General features: G+C 33.2%; 1 pseudogene; it reads right to left on the minus strand.

Moving 5' to 3' along the window:
* Positions 1–18,578, minus strand: part of LOC141506965 (ATP synthase peripheral stalk subunit OSCP, mitochondrial pseudogene) — a 78,046-nt pseudogene extending 59,468 nt beyond the window's left edge.
* Between the last annotated feature and the right edge of the window lie 6,380 nt (positions 18,579–24,958).

Here is a 24,958-nt window from a genome sequence, read left to right on the forward strand (position 1 = left end):
TTATACATATTTTTATTGCCTTTTGACCATAATTCCAAATAGATCTCCAGAATGGTTAGATCAGTTCACAGCTCCACCAACAATGCATCAGTGTCCCAGATTTCCCACATCCCTTCCAATATTGATAATTGTCCTTTTGGGATATTTTGACCAATCTGACATGTGTGAAGTGGTACTTCCTAGATGTCTTAATTTGTGTTTCTCTAATCAGTAATAATTTAGAGCAATTTTTCATATGAGTATAGATAGCTTTGATTTTGTTGGCTGCAAATTGTCTTTGCATATCCTTTGACCATTTCTCAATTGGGGAATGACTTTTTTTTTAATTTGATTCACTTCATATATATTTTAGAAATGAATCCTTTGTCAGAAGTATCAGTTGTAAAAAACTGTTTTGCAATTTACTACATTTCATTTGATCTTGGTTAGAGTGGTTTTATTTGTATAAAAGCTTTTTGATTTAATGTATTCATAATTATCCAGTTTGTTTTTGATTATATTCTCTATCTTTTCCTTGGTGATAAACTGCTCCCATTTTCATATATCTGACAGGTAAACTATTCCTTGTTTTAATCTACTTATAATATTGTTCTTTATGTCTAAATCCTAGACCCATTTTGATCTTTCCTGGTAAAGGGTGTAAGGTGTTGGTATAATCCAAGTTTCTGCCATACAATTTTGCCAGCATTTTTTTTAATCAAAGAACAAGTTCTTATCCCATAATCTGGACTCTGTTTATCAAATATCAGATTGGTATAATCATTTTTTGCTATCTCTTTTGCACCTGATCTATTCCACTGGTCCACCATTTTATTTCTAAGCCTGTATAAGACAGTTTTGATGCCTGATGCTTTATAATATAATTTTAGATCTGGTGAGGCTAAGCCACCTTCTTTTGCATTTTTAAAAACTAATTCCCTTGATATTCTTAATTTTTTGTTTCTCTGTATGAATTTAGTTACATTTTCCAGCTCACTAAAGCAATTTTTGGAAGTTTGATTGGTAAGGCACTAAATAAGTAGTTTAATCTAGGTAGAATTGTCATTATTATTATATTAACTCAACCTTTCCATAAGCAGTTGATATTTGCCCAATTGTTAAGATTTGATTTTGTTTGTGTGAAAACTGTTTAATAGTTGATTAAATAGTTTCTGAGTCTACCTTTGAAAGAATTTTATGTTGTCTGAAGTTATTTTAAATGAGATTTCTCTTTCATACTTTTATTGCTGTATCTTGTTAGTAATATATAAAAGTGCTGAGGATTTATTTGGGTTCATTTGATATCCTGTGACTTTGCTAAATTTGCTAGTTATTTCCAGTAGTTTTTTTAGAGGTTTTTAGGGGTCTCTAGGTTTACCATCATGGGATTTATAAAGAGAGAGTTTTCTTTGTTCCTTCCCAATTCTAATTCCTTCAACTTCTAAGAAGCTAACATTTCTAATGCAATATTGAATAGTTGTGGTCATAAAAGACATCCTTTTTTCACCGCTGTTCTTATTGGGAATGCCTCTAGTGTATATTCATTGCATATAATGCTTGTTGTTGGTTTCAGATAGATACTGCTTTTCATTTTAGAGACTAATCCATTTATTTTTAATCTCCACAGTGTTTTTACTAGGAATGGGTGCTGTATTTTGTGGAAGGCTTTTTAGCATCTACTGAGATAATCATATGATTTCTGCAAGGTTTGTTATTGTCATAGTTACTTATACTGACAGTTTTCCTAATGTTGAACCAACCCTGCATTCCTAGAATGAATCCTTCTTGGTCATAGTTTATTATCCTACTGATAATTTGCCATAATTATTTTGCTAAGATTTTATTTAAAATTTTTGAATTCCTTATTCATTAGGGAAATTGGTCTATAATTTTCTTTCTCTGTTTTGACTCTTTCTAGTTTAGGTATCAGCACCATATTGGTGTCATTGAAAGAACTAGGTAGAGTTCCATCTTCACCTATTTTTCCGAAGAGTTTATATAGAATTGGAAACAATTGTTCCTTGAGTGTTTGATAGAATTCACTTGTGAATCCATCTGACCTTGGAGATCTTTTCTTAGAGTGTTTAATGATGGTTTGTTGAATTTCTTTTTATGAGTTAGGGATATTTAGGTATTTAATTTCCTTTTCATTTAATCTGGGAAACTTATATTTTTGTAAATATTCATCCATTTCATTTACATTATCAAATTTATTAGCATACAGTTGGGCAAAATAATTTCAAATAATTACTTGAATTTCCTCTTCATTGGCAGTGAGTTCACCTTTTTTCATTTTTGATACTAGTAATTTGATTTTTTATTTCTTTTTTAATCAGATTAACCATACATTTACCTATTTTATTAGTTTTATCATAAAATCAGCTCTTGGTTTTATTTATTAGTTCAATACCTTTCTTGCTTTCAGTTTTAAAAATTTCTTTAGTTTTTAAAATTTCTAATTTGGTATTTAATTAAGGGCTATTAACTTCTTCTGTCTCCATATTTTTAGTTGTATGTTTAGTTCATTGATTTCCTCTTTATTTTATTCAACTAAGTAATTATAGTTATGTCCCCCTAATGATTGCTTTGGCTGGATCCTATAAGTTGTGGTAGATTGTCTCTTTATTATCATTGTCTAAGATGAAATCATTAATTCTATCTAAAATTCAGGAATGAGGGATGGCTAGGTGGCACAGTGGATAGAGCACCTGCCCTGGAGTCAGGAGTACCTGAGTTCAAATCCAGCCTCAGACACTTAATAATTATTTAGCTGTGTGATCTTGGGCAAGCCACTTAACCCTTGTTGCCTTGTAAAAAGTAAAAAAAGATAATAATCCAGAAATGAGCCACTCATTCTTTAAAATTAATTTATTTAGTTTCTAATTAGTTTTAGGTCTATCTCTCCATGCACCATTATTGCACATGATTTTTATTTATTATAGTCTGAAAAGGAAGTATTCACTATGTCTGCCTTTCTGGATTTGATTTTTGAGACTTTTATTCCCTAGTACATGTTCAATTTTTGTTCATGTGCCATGTACTAAAGAAAAAAAGTATATTCCTTTCTATCCCTGTTAAATTCTTTTTTTCCAAAAGTATAGCATTATCTTACCTTTCAGATATTCCAATTTTCTAGCATTCTATTCACCTCCTTAACTTCCTTCTCATTTATTATATGATTCAATTCATCTAATTCTGAGAGAGGAAGTTGAGGTCTCCCACCCATAGAGTTTCGCTGTCTGTGTCTTCCTGTAACTCATTCAGCTTCTCCTCTAAGAATCTGAATGCTTTACCATTGGAGCTTTCAAATATAGTATTGAAATTGTTTCATTGTCTGTTGTAACTTTTGGGATTATATAGTTTCCTTCCTTATCTTTTTTAATGACTTCTATTTTTTCATCTGTTTTGCCAGAGTTAAGAATTGCTACTTCTGCCTATTTCACTTTACCTGAAGCACAATATATTCTGTTTCAACCTTTTACCTTTACTCTGTATGTATCTCTCTCTGCTTTAAATGAGATTATTATAAGCAGCATATTGTAGGATTCTGGTTTTTCATCTACTCTGCTATCTGATTATGTTTTATGGGAGAGTTCTTCCCATTCATATTCAAAGTTAGAATTAGTAACTCTCCATTGCTCTCCATGCTATATTTCCTCCATGCTATTTTCCTCATTTTACCTTATCCCTATTTACCAGTATTTTGCTTCTAAATACCACATCCTACAGTGTGTTTGCCCCAGTACATCCAACCTCCCTCCCCTTTCTTTCCCCTTTCCCTTTGTTCCTTCTTCCTTATATTCCTTCTGTCAGTTCCTTTTCCTCTCCATTTGCCCTTTTCCCTCTTAATATCTGAAAGGTAAGATAAGTTTCTTAAACTCAACTGAGTGTGTGTGTGTGAGTATGTGTTTGAAATCCTTCTTTGAGACAAATATGATGAGAATAAGACTCAGGCAGTTTTCACCTCATCCTTTCCCCCCTCTATTGCAATAGCTTCTTTGTACCTCTTCATGTGATATAATTTATCCCAGTTAATCTCTTCTCTCCTCCCATTTCTTTCCTGCTCCCCCTTTTCTATGAAGATATTTTAAAATAATTTTATCAAAGTCACAGACAAGTTATGAGTATTCATTGTTTCTGACTAAGTATATTTTAATAGAGTTACAATTCCAAAGAGTTATGACAATTGTTTTCCCAGGTGGGGATATAGCCAATTTCATTTTATTGGATAACATTTTTTTTCTTTTTCCCCTTTTTCCCTTTTATATGTTTCTCTTGAGTCTCCTGTTTGAAGTCTAAATTTTCTATTTAGCTCTAATCTTTTCATTAGTAAAAGTTGAAATTTTCCTATTTTGTTAAATGTCCATCTTTTCCCCTGGAAGAGAAGGTCCAGCTTTGCTGGATAGTGAATCCTTGGTTGCATTCCAAGCTCTCTTGCATTTTGGAATATCATATTCCAGGTCCTTCGATCTGTTAATGTTGATGCAAGTCAGGTCCTACTGTGTCTCCTTGGTAATTAAGTTGTTTCTTTCTTGCTACTGCAGTATTTTCTCTTTTTTTTTCTGATAGCTCTGGAGTTTGTCTACAATACTCCTTGTATTTTCATTTTTCAATCCCTTTCAGAAGGGAAATAATATTTTTTCAATAACTATTTTGCCCTCAGATTCCATGATATCAGGGCAATTCTCCTTCATTATATCCTGAAATATCAAAAGAGGTTTTTTTTCTCCTCAAAGTTTTCAGAAAGCCTAATGATCCTTAAATTGACTTTCCTGGATCTTTTCCTCCAGGTCAGTGGCTTTGCCCATGAAGTATTCCCTTCTTTTTTTTGGTTTTTTTAGTTTCCTTTAACAGATGCCTATTGCCTCATGAAGTCATTAATTCCACAGTTGCAAATCTCTTTGTTAAAGAAGAATTTCTTTGTTTACCTTTAGTAACTACTTTTCCAGTTGTTCAGTTCTATTTTTGAAGGAGCTATCCATTTGCCCAATTGTGATTTTGAAATATTTTCTTTTTGCACTTATCCAAATGAATTTTTGGAGGATTTTCTATCTTGTTATAAGATGCTAATTTTTCTCTTGCAAAGTGTTTATTTACTCTTGCAATTCTTTCCTTAAGTTTTTCATTTGATTTTTACACTCTATCCTAATCTTTTCTAAGAATTCTTTCTAGTCTGGAGAACAATTCATATTCTCCTCTGAAGCTCCAGTTCTCTCTGAGCTAAGATCCCTTTATAAAGGTAATATTCAAGCACTCCAGGTTTCTGCTGGTCTTTCTTCTTTTCCCTAGGATCTGGTATTGGGGGAAGGAGTGATTCACAGATCTTTGGTGTTGAGATTCTTAGAAACTTTGCTCACTGGGTTTAGTAACTCTAAGTGGGCTGTCACAATAGTGTTTGCTAGAGGCTTTCTGTGACCTTGATTAGTGGCCTATTCCTAGGCCTGTGGGGATCAGGTGGGGCATCAAGATCTGGGTTATCTTTGAACAAAATGAGCTGGGCCCTTGGCCATATAATTAATCTACTTAATCCTCAATCAGCACTGGGGGAGATCTGTAGTCCATGCCTGAGCCTGGGGAGGGGGTTAGGGAGACTGTTACTATGTTTGAGTATATCACTTTCTCCCACAGTAATGGTTGGGGGGGAGAGGAAACTTAACTGGAAACAAAGGATTTCACTGAAAAACTGGGGGCTCATAGCCCTGGTCTTTCAGACCAGTTGAGTTGACAGGATAGATGTCTACCTGCTGCACTGGAGCTCTCCTGCCTGCTACACACACAGCTAAATCTTCTGCCACTATTTAGTTTAGTGCCCAGGCATTACTCCACTGCCCCTGCACTGGATCTCTGTTCTCTGCCCTGACTTGTCCACACTCCCCTGTGACACACATTGCTGTATAATGTTCTCCTAGGTTCTTCTCTAGATTCTGTGGATTTAAATTCTTAAGATGCTTAGTTCATTTTACTTCTGAGAGAAAACCAGGAGAGCTTAAGACAGTTCCTGGCTTCTCTCTGCCATCTTTTATGGAAATCCTAGAGAGGATTTCAAATTTCATTGGTTGAAGCAAGTCCTCAATGAAAATTTCACTATATCATTAAACTAATATCTTCCTATAAATAAAATGAATACATTTTATTTGATTAATTTGGTTAGTAATACCTTCCCATAATCTTCAGAAGGTCCTCATAGGGAGGCTGCATATGAATGACAAATCTCATTCTTCATATGGAGCACTACTGGTTCTGACCCTCAATGTCCCTCAAAGTAACACCTGCTTAAATGGCCAGGACAAGTCAGCAAGTGTCTCATGCTTCAACTATCCTTCTGTATTGACTTCCTTTCTATTTCATAAGCCCATGTATAAAGAATGGTACTAAAAAGAACATTCAAAACACTTTCTGAAGTGCTTTTTCTACATCTTTTTTTGTCAAATATTTCACTCAGCCCAGAAATGAGTTTGTTGTCTTTTTGCAATAGTTATTTCCAGAATGTCTGGGTTAGGTCACTGAGTCATTGTGCTTTTAGTGTTTTTAAAAGGATGACATTAATCTTTTAGCTGTCTCTCCTCACACAGATCTCCTTGAATGATTGTGCAGCATCTGCTCTCACATGGGGAAGAACAGATGCAGATCATTCAGGCAGAAGCTGGATGGAGCAGGAATATTCATGACAATTTGTGTTTGTTAAAAGGAACTGTAATGTAAGACTGACTTCTTTTCCTGCTTTTCCATGAATTGGCTTAGGAACTGGGAAGAAAAAATCCAATTGTAATTAATTGCTTTCCTTCTTATCAATACTTATTTCATTCTTTAGGCAATGGGAATGGCTTTCAATCTTCAGAAAGTCCCTTTCCAAATTTATGTCTTTAAGCTTCACAAATTCAAATATCAGTTCAATTCCAATGTTCCAAATTATCTTGAATTTCTTTAGGCGTCTCAAGAACAAATTTTCTATACCTCATCTCTTCCCTCCTCCTAAATGTCATTTCTCTTGAAGATTTTAACATTCTTGTACATCTCTCCATTTCTTTTTTTCATTTTATCTTACTTTTCCAAATATATGTTATGAAAGTTTTTTTTTAACATTCATCCATATGCCTATGCATATTTCTAAGTTACAAAATTTCTTCCCCACCTCCACTGCTGCCCCCATACCCTCAGTGGCAAACATCAAGGTCAATATTGTACTTATATATTTATGTTAATGATGTATGCAGGTTAGTCATTTTTGGTATGAGGAAATAGAATTATGGGAAAGAAATAAAAAAAGGATTTTTAAAAAGTGAATGTAGTTTTCCTCAGATTCTGAAGGATTTAAAAAAAAAACAACCTTTTTTGGTTTGTTTTTTGTCTTCTGGATGGGGATAGCATTGTCCATAGAAGGTCTGATAGGATTGTCCTGGCTCTCTGAACTTCTGAGAGCAGCTGTATCCATCAAGGTTAACAATCTCACAATGTTTTTGTTAATGTGTACATTGTTCTCTTGTTTCTGTCCTTCACTCAGCATCAGATCCCAGAAGTCATACCATGCTTCTCTAGAGTTTGACCATTTATGATTTCTTAAAGAACAAAAGTATTCTATAATATTCATGTACCATAATTTGTTTAGCCATTACCCAAGTGATAGGCATCCCCTCAATTTCCAATTCCTTGTCACTATAAAAAGAACTCCTATGAATATTTTGGAAAATGTGGGACTTTGCCCATTTTTATGATTCCTTCTGAATATAAACCTAGAATTGGAATTGATGGCCCAAAGGGAATGAACAGTTTTATTGTTTCTTGGACATAGTTTCATATTGCTCTCCAGAATGGTTAAATCAGTTTACAGCTCCACAAGCAATGAATTAATGACCCAATTCTCCCACAACCAATCCAACATTGATCATTTTCCCATTTTGTCATCTTAGCCAATCTGATAGGTGAGAGGTGATATCTCAGAGCTGTTTTAATTTGCCCTTCTTCATTTGAAAACTGAGGGAATGACATTCACCCTTATAAATATGAAGCAGATAACTATGTATTTTAGAAATGAAATCTTTATCAGAATTCCTAGCTATGAAGAAAGCTTACTGTTTTCCTTATAATTTTGGCCCATTGATTTTATTAGTGCAAAATTTTTTTAATTTAATATACTCAAAATCAATCATTTTGCAGTTTGCAATGAACTCTACTTCATGTTGATCATAAATTTGTATACTTTCTATAAATCTGAGTGTTTCTTAGTCAATTAGTTTTATCTATGGTATAGACTTTATATCGAAATCCTGTACTAATTTGACCTTATTTTGGTAGAAATTATAAGATGTGTGTCTATGCCTAGTTTTTGCCATACTATTTTTCAGCTTTCCCAACAATTTTTGTCAAGTATTAAGTTCTTATCCCTGAAGGTAATGTCTGTGGGTTTATCAAACTATAGATTATTGTAGTTATTTATTACTGTTTCTTTTGAACCTATCCTAATTCATTGATCCATTATTCTATACCAGGTAGTATTGATAACTGATATTTTTAGAATACTTTCAGACCTGGTAGAGCTGGGCCATCTTCCTATACATTGTTTTCATCACTTCCCTTGCCATACTAGAACTTTTTTTTTTGCTCCAGATGAATTTTGTTACTATTTTTTCCAGTTTGGTAAAATAATTATTTTGTAGCTTAATTGGTATGGCAAATAATAAATAATTTAATTAGAGTAGAATTTTCATTTTTATTATATTGCCTCAAACTTTACATGAGCAATTGACATCTTTCCAATTATTTAGATCTGACTTTATTTGGGTTAGAAGTGCTTTACAATTATGTTCATAAAGTTTCTGGGTTTGTCTTGGGAGGTAGATTCCCAAGTATTTAATGTTTTATATAGTTATGTTAAATGGACTTTCTCTTTCTATCCCTTATTTTAGGGCTTTGTTGTTTATATATAGAAATGTTGATGATTTATGTGAGTTTATTTTATGTCCTACTATTGTGATGAATTTATTAATTGTTTCAAGGAATTTTGTAGAGAATTAACTCAAGTTCTTTAATTATATCATCATATCATCTGCAAAGAGTGAAATCATTTTTTTAAATGACATTATTTAGCTCCCAATTAGGTTTGGGTCTACATTGGCCCAAAATTGCGTATGATTTTTATTGCAGTATGATCTGAGAAAGATATATTCACTATTTCTACCTTTCTGCAATTGATCATTAGATTTTTATGTCCTAGTACATGGTCAATTTTTGTGTAACTTTCATGTACTGCAAAAAAAAAGTCTATTCCTTTCTATCCCCATTCAATTTCTTCCATAAGTCTATCATAGCTAGGTTTTCTAACAATCTATTTAGCTCCTTAACTTCTTTCTTGTTAATTTTATGATTAGATTTATCTAAATCTGAGAGTGGGAGGTTGAGGTCTCCCACTAGTAGAGTTTTGTTCTCTATGTCTTCCTGTAGCTCTTTCAATTTCTCCTCTAAGAATTTGGATGTAATACCATTGGGTGCATACATATTTAGAATTGAAATTACTTTATAGTCTATGGTACCTTTTAGAAAGATCTAGTTTCCTTACTTATCTCTTTTAATGCTATCCATTTTTGCAGCTGCTTTGTCTGAGGTAAGGATTGCTAGCTCTTCTTTTTTCACTTCAGCTGAAGCAAAGTATATTTTGCCCCAATCTTTTACCTTTACTCTATATGAATCTCTCTGATTAAATGGGTTTCTTGTAAGCAGGGTATTGTAGGATTCTGGTTTTTAATCCACTCTGCTATTTGCTCACATTTTAAGGGAGAGTTAATTCCATTTACATTCAAAGTTATAATTACTAACTCTTTACTGCCCTCCATAAAATCTTCCCTGTTTGTATCTTCCTCTTTTTTTTCACTTTATCCATATTCCAATACTGCTACCATCAGTGTATGCCTACCTATATCAAAGCCCCTCCCCTTTCTTTCCCCTTTCCCTTTTCCTCTTCTTACTTCCCTTCCTTCTTGTAGATACCCTTTTTCTCCCCATGTCCATCCTGCACTCCCCCTTTTGTGCTTTAATACTTGAAAGGTAATACAAGTTTCTTAACTTAACTGAGTATTTCTATAAGTTAACTTTAAGGCAAGTCTGATGAGAGAAAGATTCAGGTGATTCTCACCTCCTCCCTTCTTCATCTCTATTACAATAGGGCTTATGTACCTCTTAATGTAATGAGATTTATTCTATTCAATCTCCTCCATTCTCCTGTCTCTTTACTATCATCCTTTTTAAGGAGGTATTGTTTTTAAATCATTCTATCTGAGTCACAGAAAAATCATCAGTCCTCATCACTTCTGGCTAAATATATTCTTTCTAAAAGAATTACAATTCTCAAGAGTCATGAGAATCTTTATCCCAGATGGGGATATAGCCAGTTTCATTCTGTTGGATAGCAGTTTTTATTTTCTTTCCCCCTTTTTTTAACCTTTTAATGTGTCTCTTGAGCCTTCTATTTTATGTCCAAAATTTCTATTTAGCTCTGATCTTTTCATCAGGAAATGTTGGAAGTCTTGCATTTCATTAAATGCCCATCTTTTCCCTTGGAAGAGAAGGCTCAGCTTTGATGAAAATTGGATTCTTGGCTGCATTCCAAGCTCCCCTGCTCTTTGGAATATCATATTCCAGGCCTTTTGATCCCTTAATGCTGCTGCTACCAGGTCCTGCATAATCCTTACTGTGGCTCCTTGGTATTTAAATTGTTTCTTTCTGAATTCTAGCAGGATTTTCTCCTTTATCTGAAGTTCTGTAATTTGGCCACAACATTCCTTGGTGTTTTCATTTTAGGATCCCTTTCTGGAAGGGATCGATATATTTTTTCAATAACTATTTGTTTCCAATTGCACATAAACTCTTTGGAATAATAGGTGAAGACAGAACTCTGCCTACCTCTTTCTGCAACACCAATATGGTGCTGATACCTAAATTAGGAAGAGTTAAAACAGAGAAAGAAAATTATAGACTTATCTCCCTGCTGAATATGGATGCAAAAATCTTAAATAAAATCTTAGCAAAATGATTACAAAAAGTTATAACTAGATAATACACTAATGACCAAGTAGGATTTATTCTAGTGATGCAGGATTGGTTCAATATTAGGAAAACTGTTAGTATAATTAATTATATCAATAACAAACTTAACCAGAAATCAGAGATTTTATCAATGGGTACTGAAACAACTTTTGACAAAATACAGTACCAATTCCTACTAAAAACACTAGAGAGTATAGGAATAAATGGATTGTTCCTTAGCTTAATAAGCAGTATCTATCTGAAACCATCCACAAGTATTATATGCAATGGGGATAGGCTAGAGGCATTGCAATAAAATCAGGGGTGAAACAAGGATGTCCATTATCACCACTACTATTCAATACTGTATTAGAAATGTTAGCTTCAGTAATAAGAGAAGAAAAAAGAAATTGAAGGAAATAGAATAGGGAAGGAGAAGACAAAACTCTCACTCTTTGCAGATGACATGTTGATATGCCTAGAGAATCCCAAAAAATCATCTAAAAACCTACTGGAAATAATTAGCAATTCTAGCAAAGTGGTAGGATATAAAATAAACCTTCATAAATCCTCAATATTTCTATATATAACTAGCAAGATATATTAAAAAAAAAAAGCTAGAAAGAGAAATTCCATTCAAAGGAACCTCAGACAATATAAAATACCTGGGAGTCTATCTGCCAAGGCAGACTCAAAAACTTTTTGAAAAATATTACGAAACACTTCACACAGAAATAAAATCAAATTTAAATCACTGGGCAAATGTCAACTGCTTATGGATATGACAATTCTTCCAAAACAAAGCTACTTGTTTAGTGCCATACCAATTAAAATTCCAAAAAGTTAATTTAATGAATTAGAAAAAGTTGTAAGTGAATTCATATGGAGAAATAAAAAGTCAAGAATTTTACAGGGATTCAATGACAAAAGGTACAAAAGAAGGTTGCTTATATATACCAAATCTAAAATTATATTACAAATCATCAGTCATCAAAACTGGCTGTTAGTGGCTAAGAAATAGAGTGATGGACCAGTGGAATAGACTATGTGCAGTAGCAGGAAATGATTTGATAAACCCTAAGAGTCCAGCTATTGATATAAAATCTCTCTCTTCAATTAAAAACTGTTGGGAAAACTGAAAATTAGTATGGCAGAATTTTGGATTAGACCAGCACCTCACACTCTATATCAAGATAAGATCAAAATGGATACAGGATTTAGACAAAAAAACTATATTATAAGTAAAATAGAACACCAAGGAGTAGTTTACCTGTCAGATATATGGAAAAGGAAGCATTTTATGACCAAGGAAAAGATGGAGAACCTCCTTTAAAAAACTAGATAATTTTTATTACATTAAATTAAAAAGCTTTTGTACAGACAAAACCACTATAACCGAGATCAAAAGAAATGTAGTAAATTGGGAAATATTTTTTACAACTTGTATTTCTGACAAAGGGCTGATTTCTAAAATATACAGAGAACTGAGTCAAATTTTCAAAAAAACAAGCCATTCCTCAATTGGCAAATGGTCAAAGGATATTCAAAGGCAATTTATGCTGAAGAAATCAAAGTGATCAATAGTCATATGAAAATTTCTCTAAGTCATTACTTATTAGAGAAATGCAGCTGAAAGCATTTCTGAGGTACCACCTCCCACCTTTCTGACAGGCCAGTGTGACCAGAAAAGACAATGATCAATGTTGGAAGGGATGTGGGGAATCTGGGACACCAATGCATTGTTGGTGGATCTGTGAACTCATTCAAACTATTTGAAGAGTAATTGGGAATTACCCCCAAAGGGCAAAAAAAATATGCATACCATTTTTTTTCCAGCAATACCATGACTGGGTCTATACCCTGAAGAGATTTTGAAAAAGTGTAAAAACATCACTTGTACAAAAATTTTCATACCAGCCTGTTTGTGGTGGCAATGATTTGGAAATTAAGTAAATGTCCTTTAATTGGGGAATGGCTTAACAAACTGTGGTATATACATACATACATACATACATACATACATACATGTGTGTGTGTGTGTGTGTGATAGAACTCTATTATTCTATTAGAAACTAGGAGGGATGGAAATTCAGGGAAGCATGGAAGGATTTACATGAACTGATGCTAAGCAAGATGACCAGAAAAAAATATCGTATATCTTAATAGCAATAAGGGGGTGATGAACAACCTTGATGGACTTCCTCTTTCCATCAGTGCAACAATCATGGACAATTTTGAATTATCTGTGATGGAGAATACCATCTGTATCCAGAGAAAGAATTGTGGACTTTGAACAATGACCAAAGACTATACCTTTAATTTAGAGAAAAAAGACTGTTATCTTATAATGTAATTTTGCTATACTTTGTTTTTCTTCCTTAAGGATATGATTTCTGTCTCATCACATTCAACTTAGATCAATGTATCCCATGGAAACAATGTAAAGACTAACAGACTGCCTTCTGTGAGGGTGGGGTGGGGGGGAGGGAAACAAGATTAAGGGAAAAATTGTAAAAATTGTAAAACTCAAAAATAAATTAAAAAAAAGATTAAAAGCATTGATTCCTCATTGTCAATTTTGATTCCTTAGATTTCTTTTTCTTCTCTCATTGCTAGAGCTAACATTTCTAAAACTATTTTGAATAGCAATCATGATAATGGGTATCCTAGTTTCACTCCTGATCTTATTGGAAATGCTCTGAGTTTATCCCCATTATATATAATATTTGCTGCTGGTTTTAGATAAATACTATTTATTATTTAAAGGAAAACTCTATTTAGACATAAACTTTCTAGTGTTTTATTTTTTAGGTTTTTGCAAGGCACATGATTTTTGCAAGGGGGTTAAGTGGCTTACCCAAAGACACACAGCTAGGTACTTAATAAGTGTCTGAGGCCAGATTTGACCTCAGGTACTCCTGACTCCATGGCTAGTGCTCTATCCACTGAACAACCTAGGTGCCCCTTCTAGTAGTTTTTAAAAGGAATGGATGTTATATTGTATCAAAGGCCTTTTCAGCTTCTCTTGAGATAATTGGTTGATTTCTGTTAATTTTGCTTGTGATATGTTCAATTATGTTGAATATTGTCCTAATATTGAACCATCCCTGCCTACCTGGTATATATCCTATTCATTTTTAATACTGGTAATTTTATTATCTACTTTCTTTTTTAAATCAGATTAACCATTATTTTATCTATTTTATTGTTTTTTTAATAGAACCAACTCTTAAAATTTATTTGTGATCAATAGTTTTCTTGCTTTCAATTTTATTAATCTCTCCCTTGATTTTCAGAATTTCCATATATTCAATTTGTTCTTTTTCTAGTTTTTTTAGTTGCATACCCAATTCATTGATTTCCTCTTTCCCTATTTTATTCATATAGGCATCTAGAGATATAAAGTCTGCCCTCAAAAGTGCCTTGGCTGAGTCCCATAAATTTTTCTATGATGTCTCTTATTATAATTTTCTTGGATATAATTATTATTTCTATTATTTTTTGTTTGTTCCACCCATTATTTAAGATAAATTTCCAATTATTGTTTTATATTTCCATGACACTTTATTACATGCAATTTTATTGCATTAGGATCTGAGAAGTGTGTTTTTTATTATTTCTGCCTTTCTGCATTTAATTATAATGTTTTTGTGTTATACTTAATGATCAATTTTGGTATAATTGCCATGTACTGCTGAGGATAATGAATATTCTTTTCTATTCTGCTTAAGTTCTCACCAGAGATCTATCATATCTAAGTTTTCTAAGATTTCACTCACCTTTTTACTTCCTTCTTGTTTATTTTTGTGGTTAGATTTAAGTAGTTCTGAGAGAGGGACTTTAATATACTCCATCAATAAAGTTTTGCTGTCTATATCTCCTTGCAGTTCACTCAACTTTTCCCCTAGGAATTTGGATGCTATGCCACCATTTGCATAATGTTTAATAATGATATAGATTTAATACCTGTGGTGCCTTTTAAGAAGATATAATTTCCTTCCTTATTCCTTCTATGGAGATCTAATTTTGCTTTTGCTTTATCTGAGATCAGTATAGTTAACCCTGATTTTTTTTTTTACTTCAGCTGAAGTATAGTACATTTTGCTCGATCCTTTTACCTTTACTCTGTGTGTATCTCTTTTCTTCAGATGTGTTTCTTGTAAACAATATATTGTAGGATTCTAGCTTTTAATCCATTCTGGTATGTGATTTTGTGTTATGGGGCAGTTCATCCCATTCACATTTACAGTTAAGATTACTTATTCCATATTTCCCTCCATACTATCTTTACCCTTTAAATTGTTCTCTTTCCTTACCTCTTATTTTTTCTCAACAACATATTACTACCTTTCTCCTTTAACTTTCCTTTTTAAATTTAACTTTCAGTTTATTTTCACTTATACCTTACCCTTCCCTTTTATCAATCCCTTCTTCCCCTGCCCTCCTCTTCCCTGTAGCATATGATAAATTTTTAAACCCAAGTGGGAATGTATCTTATACCCTCTCTAGGCCAAATCTATTCATTCAATAGACTTTACTCAGTGTTCATACTCTCCCTTCTTTCCTTCTAAATTCTTTGTGCTTTTCTCTTGGTATTATTTAACACTCTGTTACTACAAATCAGGTATCATCAATCACAGCTTGAGTAATTGATTGTTTCATAAACTCAGATTGGTATCAAAGTACCATCACAGATAGATGGATTGATAATTTGATAAGCAGAATTGCCTCAAAATCACTAAGTACCTTCCTACCTGTTATCTCATTAGAGGTATACTTTTTCAAGAGTCTTGAATTGCATCAAATTATATTCATTTTTTTTTCTTAACCCCTTTTCAACTCCCCTCCAAAGACACACAATCCTCATGAGCCAAAGTATCAACCAAAGTCAAATCATTTCATAAACTATTTGTTCCCCTCCCCCAAAGCCTATTTTCCCTCACTCTTTACACCCCCCAAAACACAGGATACTTAATTCCTTGTTAAGTGAAGTAAGGATTAAGTCAAACCCCGATTTAATTAATGATAAGTATCTTAGGGGTGGCTAGGTAGCACAGTGAATAGAGCACCACCCCTGGAATCAGGAGTACCTGGGTTCAAATCCAGCCTCAGACACTTAATAATTACCTAGCTGTGTGGCCTTGGGCAAGCCACTTAACCCCATTGCTTTGCAAAAGAAACAAAACAAAACAAAACATAAAAATAAAACAAACAAACAAAAAGAACTTAAAAGAATCTAAGTACTGGGATGCTCTGAAGGTTTCACTTGAGAACTTTACAAAGGATTGTAAGTTATGGGAGACTCACAATCACCCAGCTTACAAAGCCCTCATCAGAGAAAGTGTTAAGCTTTGTCAGCACAGCAGAATTGAAGATGGTCAAAGGACACTGAGACACTTAAGTTTTCAGTTAACACCCTGCTTTTCATTGGGATTTTTTGTATCAAATGTAATTTCAGCTTAGACCTCTTAAACTGATAGAAAAGATCCAACTATACATATATCCTCTAAGTCCAATCTCTTTAATTACATTCAACCCTTTCATTATCCTGAGAGAAGTAAAACTCTAAAGAATTAGAAGTGTTATATCTTCCCTTTTAAGGTTCTATACAATTTGATGGTCTTGACTAACATTTGTTTAATTTTGTCTTTTCTTTCCCATTTTCATTTACCTTTTTATGCATCTCTTGAGTCATGACTGAATTCTCTGTTCAGGAAATCTTGGGAGCCTTCTATTTTGTTGAACATCCATCTTTTCCTCTGACAATGTATGCTGAATCTTTCAAGGTAAAAAATACATGATTGTAATCCCAGGTCCTTTGCTGTCCAACATATGATGTTGAGACTGATAGGTCCTCTATGAGTCTGATTGTGCTTCCTTTGTATTTGAATTGTTTCCCTTTTGCTACTTACAGTATTTTCTCCTTTATTTGAGAGTTCTGGAATTTGGATATAACAACTCTTGGTATGTTTATCCTAGGGTCTCTATCTGGAGGCGGGGTTAGGGGGTGGGGAGTGTCTGTGGATTGTTTTACTCTTTCATTGATTATATTGTCTTCTTCTTCTAGCAAATTTTCCATGAGAATTTTCTGTATGATGTTTTCAGGTCCTTTTGTTGATCTAGGCTTTCTTGGGGTCAAATGATTTGTATATTATCTCTCTGGATCTATTTTCCAGGTCCTTCATTTTTCCTAAAAGGTACTTTTTCTTCAATTCTTTTCTACTTTTTTATTTTCTTTGATGAAATCTTATAGTCTCACAGGTTCATTTATTTTATTTGTTCAATTCTAATATTTAGGGTTTTATTTTCTTCCAATTACCTTTTGGGTTTCCTTTTTAAAGGTTTTGAATTCTATGGTCAATTTTTCATAAATTTTCCTATGTGACTCATTTCTTTTTTTCTATTTTTCTTCTTTCTCACTTCTTTGGACTTTAAATTCTTTTTTAAGTTCTTCTATGAGCTTTTGGATTTGAGTTCAATTCATTGATTCTTTTGCTACTTAACCCTGTGAGTGATTTTTCACTGATTTCTTTTTTCAATATAGCATTGTTATCATCTTTCTCTGCAGTTTTCTATAGTGACCACTCTTTTATCTTTTTTGCTCATTTTTGTTGTTTTAACCCTGTTCTTGAGGTATGAGGAGTATAGACCAAGCTGTTCTTTTATTGCTAGGGTTGGGGTCTGATCCCAGGCTTGTCATTTGCCCAGTGGTTGGCTTTGTTTCCAGATTCTGACTTAGCAATGGTTTGTTCACAGTCCCATTCGTGTCTTTTGCCCCTATGTTCCTAAGATTCAGATTTTGTTTGGAGTCAAGATCCTCCTCTTGGCTTGCTATCTAACTTTCAGGACCTATGCTGTTGTCATGCTGTGGGAATCTGGACAGCACTGTGGCTAAAAGTCTCCCACTGGCTTTCCTGCCCTCCCACCTCCTGGGCTTTACTTCCCCTTTTTTCCTTCAAAGAGATAAAACTTCACAGAAGATCTTCCATGATGTCTACCATTGAAAGCTTTTTTGGGATATTCAGAGGCTTGATGTATCTTTGGTAGAGAAAACCTCCAGGATCATGTTAGCTTCATGCCACCATCTTGACTCCACCCCAGAAGTCTCCACATCACTCCATTTCATATCTTAGAGAATTGAATCTCAGAGAGGATAAATGATCGATCTAGGTTCAGTTTTAAAGGTGGAATTAAAATCAAGGTCATCCTGATTCTAAGTCTCATAGCCTCTGTCGAATGCAGTATTAACTCCTAGTAATATTTAGAAGACTTTTAAAGATGCAATCTTAGCAGTTTAGAATTATGGGCATCATGGTAATTCTAGGTCCTATATTGTAGCTTTTAAAAAAACATTAAAATTTTATTTAAAGCAATGGGATTAAGTGACTTGACCAAGGTCACAAACAATTATTAAGAGTCTGAGGCCAAATTTGAACTCAGGTCCTTTTGACTCCAGGGTCCGTACTCTAGTAACTGCACCACCTAGCTGCCCCTATATTATAGTTTTTAAGGTTTCTTTCTTTCCTTTTATCAACAAGTATTTACTAATATTCTACCTTACCTTGTCGAATAGCACATATCATCTATACAAATAGCATAAAAATAACTTTTACCCAAATTATTAAGACAGAAGTTAAGAGAAACTTGAAACATGCAGAGCACACAAAAAGTATGTCTCTCCCTTATGACATATCCTCAGCATATTTGTTTAAAGTTAATTTATAGTCACAGTCTAATACCTTGAGGACATGATAAGCTCAGTATTTCCCCTCAGAGGGGAAAGATTAGTAAATAATTTTGCATACTTTATTTCTTTTGATGCTAGAAAATATGGGAAAAATAGGAGAAAATTAAGTCAGAGAAAATAAAATAATTAAATAAACTCCTATTTTTGCATTTAATGCACTTTATTACCTGATATAAATTTACCTGTCAAACCCCTTTATATATATTACTATGTATTTAATAATCTATAAAAACTTTAGAAAGGCATTCTTCATGTTCCAGGATATGCCACTTCCCATTTCCATCTCTTTGTTCTGACTGGTCCCCATTCCTGGAATGTATTCTATCAAAAACTTTGTCACTTAGAATTCATTGTTTCTCTTATCTCTCAACAAAAATATCACCCATCTATTTGAAAACTTCTATGTCCTTCCTAGAGGATCCTGTCTCCCTGTTCTAAAGTGTTTTTATTTTGTACACACACACACACACACACACACACACACACACACATATGAAATAAAAAATGGCATATGTATATGTATTAGAGTACAAACATATATGCATTTGTATAAATACATAGATATTCTATATAAACATACTAAACAAAATATATGTCATAAATTTATACATATGTGTGTATATGCCATCATCATCATCATCTTCATTGATGTGGTAATATATCTGTATATTCCTAACACCTAGTTCAATATCTACAGGCAAATAAATACTTGATAATTAATTGAATAATTGATTAAGTGCGTTTCTGTAAGTCACAAAAGCAAAAATGTCTAAGGTAGCTTTTTTGCCTAAGTTTTCCTGATATTACCTCTAGAATTCTTTGTTATGCAATGCTGCCTTTTCTTATTGAAATCATCAACTTTAATTTGTGTGAACTTTTCAAAATGAAAATCAGAATGAAATAACAACAGACACAATATCATTCTTATAGTCAACATTTGATTTATATCAAATACAGAAAAACTAGATATTGTCTTCAGAGTCATGAATCCCAGTCATGAATGAGAGACAGATTTCCAATGCCAGGATGATGGTATCTATGTCTTTAGTATGCAATATAGCTAAATCTAGTTACAAAAATAGTTTTGAAATACCAATGAATATATTAGAAAAAGGTAGAATGCATACATGATAAGATTAATAAACAAGGTTCACAGAATACAATTAACTTTTATATTTCTATTCCTATTGGAGTCAATGTTTAACATTCCTACTATATGTAATATAGTAGAGTCCCAATACAGAAAAATAAAAGTTGTTTTCTTTCTCTGAATACAAAAGCAAATATATTTATTCTTTTTTTAAATTTGGTTACCTATATCTTCTGCAAACTTCAGAAGATAATTGTTGGGAATCAATATCACATTTTATTTTTGATTATTCAACTTTATAAGTTAAAATATTCACAGATCTTCAATATACATCTTTATTTGTTCATAAATTTAAGAATTTAGACAGAGTGATTGTACTAATAATTCTATACATTATAATTCAAAAAAATAAAAATTACAAAAAACATGAGATGAAGGTTAAATATTTTGTCCTTGAGTCAATATACAACTAGAGTTTATTGATTGATGGAATGACATAGATTGTACTTTAGGAATATCATTTTGGCAAATTTGCAGAAAATGAATCCTTCAGGTAGGGAACCAAATAGGAATTATTATAATAAAATAGCAATAGGTAGAGGAGGTCTGAACTACTATAAAGGTTAGATAACATGAAAGACGGGGAAATGTGTGAAAGACATTATGAGAGTAGAATCAATAAGATTTAGCAAATGACTGAATATATATAGAATCAGCAAAAGTCAGGAGCTGAATATAGCTATGCAACTCAGTGAACTGGGGTGATAAAAAATGATGGTAGATGCCCACCAATTGGGGAAAGGTTAAGCAAATTATGGTATATGAATATTATGGGATACTATTGTTCTATAAGAAAACCTAAACTCTACAGAAGCAAGGAATGAGTTACAGGATTTGATGCTGAGCAAAGGGAGCAGAACTAAGAGAACAATATATACATTAAGAATAAACTTATGAGATGATCAAGCCTGATGCTTGCAGCTCATCTCAGTAGTTCAGAGCTAGGACAACCCTATTAGACTGATTATGGACAATGTTATCCCCATCCAGAAGGAAGAAAAACAAAACAAAGCAAATACAAAAACAAAAACCCTTCAGAATCTGATGCACACTACATTTACTTTTTAAAAGTTTTCTCTCATGCATTTCTTTTCTATCTCATAGTTTTCTCTTCCCTTAATACTAATTCTGTAAACATGTTTAACACAATTATAATAAACTGTTTTTTTTACCACTAAGGGTAGAGGGGTGGAAAGGAAGGGTAGGAGAGAAAATTTTGCAACTTAAAAATATACATATGCCTATGGATGAATGTTTAATGACTTTCATAACAGGCATTTGGAAAAATAAAGTATCAATAAAAATGATGGTGGCAGTCTTAATGGTAATAGAGAAATTTGGAAGAGAGGAGTTTTTTTAGAAGGGGGGGATATGCATACCTACTCTCCAAACTTACCATGACCCATTCAAAATGAAAAAAAGGAAGTGAGAAAATTCTTTCTTTTAATACTATCCAGGACACAAAGATTCCTCCAACAGGGCTTGTTGTAGCCAGGTGGTGATCTGGAGAACAATTTTTTTAAGTCCTGCTGCTGGTATGCTTCTAAGGGTTCTTGATGGCAAACTGAAACTCAGAAAGTGGTAGTTAAGACCACTTGCATCAGAGACAGGAGGTATGCATGGGAAATTGGGGTAGATGACTTGTGTTAAATACAATCATTATGATTAATTATTTCAGAAAAAGTTTTATGAAATTCATCTTCCTGTCTTCTGATGAATCAAATAATTTTGGCATCATAACTGACCCCAAAAGCCCATATTTTCTGATCTTATGATCACATATATGGAGCTGGACAGGACTTTGAATATCATTTAGTTCAACTCCTCATTTATAGATAAAGGAACTGGGACCTAAGGAAGTGAAAGGAATTCACAAGAGTTCTACAATTTGGAATCACAATGGTGGAGATGGGATTAGATTATATGATATTAGATTTGATTTGATTAGATAGATTAGATTAGAACCAAATTCTCTTCCTCTAAATTCATTAGTAACTGAGAAGTTCCTATAAAAGTATATATCTGCAGTCTACAAATCAAGAAAAGGTCAAGATTCATATTCATATAATATTAGACCTAAGATATTAAATTAGATTAGGAAGTGAGAAAAAAATTACCTGCTATAATCTCATGGTATTTTATGACTCCCTTGTCTATATGCATCAGTCTCCCCTGCTAAGTTCTAATGAATAAAGTAGTAGTAGTTATGATGTTATTTTTAACAGCCTACATATTCCAACTGACATGTCTTCACCCCATCTTCAAAGATCTGTAGGTAGATTACAGTGATACATTGATTTTGCAAGTAAATATCAGTAGACAGAATAACAAAGAATACTGATTTTGTTATTACAGTTAAAGCATATAGCCCCGGGTTGAAAAACTAGCCTGAAGGTTTCCCAGACTTCTTTCTTCTTTTGCACTGCTGACTAAAACATTTTCACAAGACTGCTGGACATACAAAGCCAAAAATTAAAAAGTAAAACCCCTTGTTATCTTGTGTTTTGTGTTGGAAAAGGCAATATGTACATAGCTAAGTAATTATAAAATATATTTGAAATAAATAGCAGGGAATTTTGCAGTGGGAGAGAAAGCACTAACAATTGTGAATACAGTGGAAGGCTTCATGTAAGCAGTGTTTGATATAATTTTTGATGGAAACAAAGAATTCTATGTGGTGGAGGAGGAGGAGTAAAAGTACATAATAGGCATCAATGAAAATTGGTGCAAAGGTGTACTTAAGGAAGATGGAGAGTCATGTATGAGGAAAAGAAAGAATGACAATTGAGTTTGTTTTGATTGTTAGAGGAGGAGTGATGAAACCAAGCCCAAGGGTAAAGAGGAAGAGAATCAAAGAAGACATGGGGTCAAAGGGTAGTTTGAAAATCCTAGTCCCAGAACTCATTCTCTCTTCAAAGAATCATCACTAAATTGACTTTTATTATATGATAGTTTGCTTGATGGGCTATTTGGTTTCTGGGTTGGATCTAGCAGATCACTCATTTGCTACATTTGCTACAAGTCTTATTGGACTTGACTCCTAAAGCTATGGAGTAGACTGAAAATTCCAGTTGACCTGTGATGGTTTTGAAAGATTTACCAGTCTCAATTGTCTCCTAAGTATTCCTATTTCATTATACATAGTCTTCAAAAATCAGGAAAGAATACTCAAGAGACAAAAAGAGAAAACAAAAGAAAGTGAGACAACTTTTTTAATCGATCAGTGGTGTCTGAATGGGTGATATAGCATCTATTTACCCTCATCCATTCAGCTCACATCTCTTCTAACATTGCCTAGGAACAGGAAATAAAAATAGTGAGTAAAGAAAAAAAAAGAGGCAAGTGTCAATTTCTACAAAAATGGGACCTATCAATATTTTAGCAAATTTATCATGACAACTCAACTTTTGCTTTCTGGCTCCTCTGTCAAGCACAGAGTTTTCAACAATCCTCCAGTAATCTAGATTTTAAAAAAAATCCTTTCTCCTGGCTATCATTCCTCCTTATGTAATTTCCCATTATTAGATTATAAAGTCATTAAGAATAAATACTTTTTTAGCTTTGTATTTGTTTTCCTAGTGTCTAGCAGATCTATTATCAAAAAGATAATAGAAGAATTATAAATATTTTGTATTTTTGATCAATTAATAAATGAATTTCCCATTGTGCCCCTTTCTTTTAACACAAATTATTGAGAAATGGCTTTGAATATGGTCTAGATTATTGTATGAGACCCCATGAAAACCCAAAATATTAATCTATCTTTGGTATAAGGCCTGTGCTTTAAGCAGAACTCCCCTGTGTGTGCATATTAAGTGACACAATGAATAAGACTTAATTGTGTGAAAGATATCATCAAGGGCCTGTACCACAGAGGATGAGAGCTTATTATGTAGCAAGAGTGAGAAGTAACAAAGGGCCAGTTCACTTGTTTTGTTTCCAGGGAGAGTGAATACATAAGAGTAATGGAGGAGTCACAAGACACTGATGTAACTAAGTGGTTTTACCACTTTATTATTTGTGTAATCTTGGATAAATCATTTAATCTCTCTAGGTTCTATTTCTTTATCTTGAAAATAGAAGCCAATCTAATCTCTTTCGAGATATAAGTATCTGATTTTATGAATATATGTTAAGATATTTGGAAGAATGCTTCCACATGTTGAATGTATTCTCTGTATTTATATATATAAATACAGAGAGAGGGAGAGAGAGAGAGAGAGAGAGAGAGAGAGAGAGAGAGAGAGAGAGAGAGAAAGAAAGAGAGAGAGAGAGAGAGGAGAGAGAGAGAGAGAATGAGGTGGTGTGGATGAGTTGCAATCCTCACTATAGAAGGAACAGTACCATCAATGAGTTAATAGAGCTATTAAAATATAATTTAATTTTTAGCAATTATGGCATAAAACAAAAGAAGAGAAACTGGAAAGCAATTCAAAAGAACAAGATTTGAATGCAACTCAAGACAAAAACAACAGGCATTTAATCCATTCTTACTGTGTAAGGCACTAGATTAATGTGTGGTTAGAGAAAAAATTGAATAGATCCTCTATTTTCATGTGCTGACATTTGTTTCAACTTGAGAAAAGAAACTTGGTTTTAAAGTTAGTCATGTATTGGGGTCAAATGTCCCTCGGCTGCTTCTACTTTGGCTTCATCAGTCCAGTATGCTTGACTGCTGTTTCTTGGACTCCCGTGTATCATCATTGTTTTCTAGATGATTTTGAAATTCTTACCCATTTGTCAATAACCACAATAATTGGGCATTTTATACATTAAAAAATTATCATCATAGGGACAGACATTAAAGGGGAAGATATTTTTCTTTTAAACATTATCACTTTTAATTTGAAAACATAAAGAAAACAATAGCTAGACATTTTCTGTTTTAGCAATAAAAATAAACAACAAAACTATTTCTTCCACCACACATACACAAGTCAATGCAAAAACTAATGCTATTGCTTAGGAGGAAATGAAATATTCCTTCAGAAACCAGAGGAGATACAAAACAAAGATTTCCAGGAGGCCCAGAGTGCAAGTTAAAGGTGCTTGCCAGATGCTGGCTG

Source organism: Macrotis lagotis, chromosome 1 (assembly GCF_037893015.1).
Source record: "Macrotis lagotis isolate mMagLag1 chromosome 1, bilby.v1.9.chrom.fasta, whole genome shotgun sequence".
In the NCBI taxonomy this organism is placed as follows: Eukaryota; Metazoa; Chordata; class Mammalia; order Peramelemorphia; family Peramelidae; genus Macrotis; species Macrotis lagotis.